General features: G+C 37.9%; 1 long non-coding RNA gene across 1 annotated transcript; it reads left to right on the top strand.

The window, feature by feature from the left end:
- The first annotated feature begins 139 nt into the window (after window positions 1–139).
- LOC101864179 lies at window positions 140–3030 on the top strand. The gene is made up of 3 exons (XR_001185274.2): window positions 140–260; window positions 1486–1647; window positions 2953–3030. It is a non-coding gene; the product is annotated as an uncharacterized LOC101864179 (long non-coding RNA).
- Window positions 3031–3064: the final 34 nt, after the last annotated feature.

The following is a 3064-nucleotide window of genomic DNA, read 5'->3' as shown; positions in this document are numbered from 1 at the left end:
AGAAAATGATAAAAATAATAACAATTATTATAATGATACTGATGATGATGATGATGATGATGACGATGACGACGACAACAACTACTACGACGACAAATGACCCGTATAACAATTATGCCCTGGTCACAGAGCCGGGTCACGGTGACGTCAGAGAGCTGACCGCAGAGCTGAAAAACCCGCCTGAGCCTTGGCCACAAGAGCAGACGTTGGCGAATTACAAGCTGAAAGGTCTCTGTGCTCGACAGAACAATATTCCAGGGGTATGTCCCCCCCCCCCCAGCCCCTTTTCTATATCCGTTACCCATTTATATGAGTGTGACGCCGTCTGATTTAGTTTAGCTTTTGTCAGAGTTTTACGGCACTTGCAACACAATAAGGTCATTTAAGTGCTAAAGAATAGACTGTCTTAGTGGTTTTATGCACCCCGCATAATTTAGCAAAATGTTTCATTTTTTGCTTAATTTCTTTTTATTTTCCTTTATCATATTCTTTGTTAAAATTAACAGAATCGCATAATTTCACATTTTTGGGCTCAGATTGCACAATTTCAGAATTTTCCTTGCATAAAACAACGGGGACGGACTAGAAGTGTTACAAGAGAGTAACAAACATAAAAAAGAAGGAGGAGAGATAAAGACGATAGTTGTTTGATAGGAAAGAAGGAGTAAACCACACCAAAGCACCCGTCGACCACCCACTCTATCTGATTAGTAGAATAAAGTGTGTATGATAGTGTCCAATAGTGTATTACGTACATACTTAGTATGGCAAGTAACTGTTACAGAGAGTGATTCAAGGATTATATATTTTCCCATGTTGTTGTCGTTGTTGTTGTTGTTATTGTGGCTTTTGTTGCATGTTGTAGTAGTAGTAGTAGTAGTAGTAGTAGTAGTAGTAGTAGTAGTAGTAGTAGTAGAAGTAGTAATAGTAGTAGTAGTAGTAGTAGTAGTAGTAGTAGTAGTAGTAGTAGTTCTAGTAGTAGTAGTAGTTGTTGTTGTTGTTGTTATAAGTGGTGGCGTGTTGTTGATGTGTAAACGCTGGCCAAAATTAAACCAGGTGTATGTACACATGTTGTTGTAGTTGTTTTCGTTGTTGCTGTTTTTGTTGTAAGGGGTAGCGTGTTGTTGTTGTGGATTTTGTTTTTGTTGCTGCTGTTGTTGTTCTTGTTGTCGTTTAATTGTTGTTGTTATTGCCGTTATGCTTGTTGCTGGTTTTTTTGTAGTTGTTGTTGATGTTGTTCATTTTTTTTGGTCTATGTTTTTGTTGTTGTTTTTATTAATGTTGCCATTTTATGATGTAGGTGATAGTGTTGACGTGTTGTTATTGCTGTTGTTGTTGATGTTGTTGTTTTTGCTGCTGCTGCTGCTGTCATAATTAGTTTCGCTTGTGTTCTGCTGGCACGTGTCATTTTAGGTCAGCTGATTTGAATTGTGTCGATGGGGGCGTACAATTCTACAACTACAATGCCATTTTTCCTTTTTTCAGTCTGGTGTGGATCCGAATCTATACTGCAGGTATCGAGTTATCTTCCTGCCTTATAATCGTTACCACGAGGAAATCATCCGATGGTCTCCATTCATAAGTGTGTTTTATGACGTCATCACCGATCAAATTAGCGAGCAAGTGAGGGCGCTGGCAAAACAGACGGTATGTTGCTGTCGTCATTGCTGTTCCTTTTTTGTCGTGATGTTGTTAATGTTGATGTTGCTCTAGTTGCTGTTGTTGTTGTTTTTATTGTTGTTGTTGTTGTTATTGTTGTTGTTGTTGTTATTGTTGTTGTTGTTGTTGTTTGATCGTTTGTTCGATGTTGCTGTTTGATCGTTTGTTGCGGTGTTGTTAATGTGTTGTTGTTCTTGTTGTTGTCACTGCTGTTGCTGTTTTATTGTGGCATTGTTGTTGATGTTTCTTCGTACTGTTGTTGTTGTTGTTGTTATTGTTGTTGTTGTTATTGTTGTTGTTGTTATTGTTGTTGTTGTTATTATTATTATGTTGTTGTTGCTGTTGCTTTTGTTGTTGCGATAAAAAGAGTGATTTCAGGGGAGCATGCTCACATTGATTTTTCATTTAATCGTTATGCAGTTAAGCTTAATCTGATCCAGCTCGAATAAAAATCGATCAGATAAAAACATAAAGAACGAATAATTAGCCACGAATAATATGAAGTCAATATTCTTACCAAACGGATTAAGATGAACAACAAAAGGGATATACAATACCGGAATATGAGAGACGACGTAAATTAATAACACCGGTGTTGTTGTTATTGTTGATAATATTGCAGTTGTTGTTTATGACATGACAGCTGTTGCTGTTTTGTTGTTATATTTTGGTGTTGTAGCTGTTGCTGCTGTTGCTGCTGTTGCTGCTGTTGCTATTGTTGTTGTTGTTGTTGTTGTTGTTGTTGTTGTTGCTGTTGTCGTCGTCATCGTCGTCGTCGTCGTCGTCGTCGTTGTTGTTGTTGTTGTTGTTGTTGTTGCTGTTGTTGTAGTTTTGTTGATGATGTTGTCATTTATCACTGTTGTTACTGTTAAATGCGTTGTTGTTGTTGTTGTTGTTGTTGCTGTTGTTGTTGTTGTTGTTGTTGTTGTTTTGCTGATGCTGTTGTCGTTTATCACTGTTGTTACTGTGTAAATATGTTGCTGTTGTTGTTTTTGCTGCTTCTGATCCTGTTGGCTTATTGTGTGATACTGTTTTAGCTGATACTGCTATTGCTATTGTTGTTGCTGTTATTGTTGTTGTTGCTGTTGTTGTTGTTGCTGCTGCTTCTTCTGCTGTATTGTTTGATGCTATTTTTGCAGATACTTTCGTTTGTTTGTTTGTTGTTGTTGTTGTTGTTATTGTTGTTGTTGTTATTGTTGTTGTTGTTGTTGTTGTTGTTTCTGATGCTGCTGATGTGGGTAATACTATTTTTGGTGATGCTGATATTGGTGTTCTTGTTGCTGTCGTTCTCAGCTCTACACTGCTGGGATCACACTGAAGGGAGGAACTGCCACCAACTACCTGTCCCGAACTGGCCATGTGTAAACATTTCATGTTGTTGCTGCTGCTGTTGTTGCTGCTGCTG

Source organism: Aplysia californica, unplaced genomic scaffold (genome assembly GCF_000002075.1).
Source record: "Aplysia californica isolate F4 #8 unplaced genomic scaffold, AplCal3.0 scaffold00712, whole genome shotgun sequence".
In the NCBI taxonomy this organism is placed as follows: domain Eukaryota; kingdom Metazoa; phylum Mollusca; class Gastropoda; order Aplysiida; family Aplysiidae; genus Aplysia; species Aplysia californica.
This window is presented reverse-complemented; position numbering and strand designations above follow the sequence as displayed.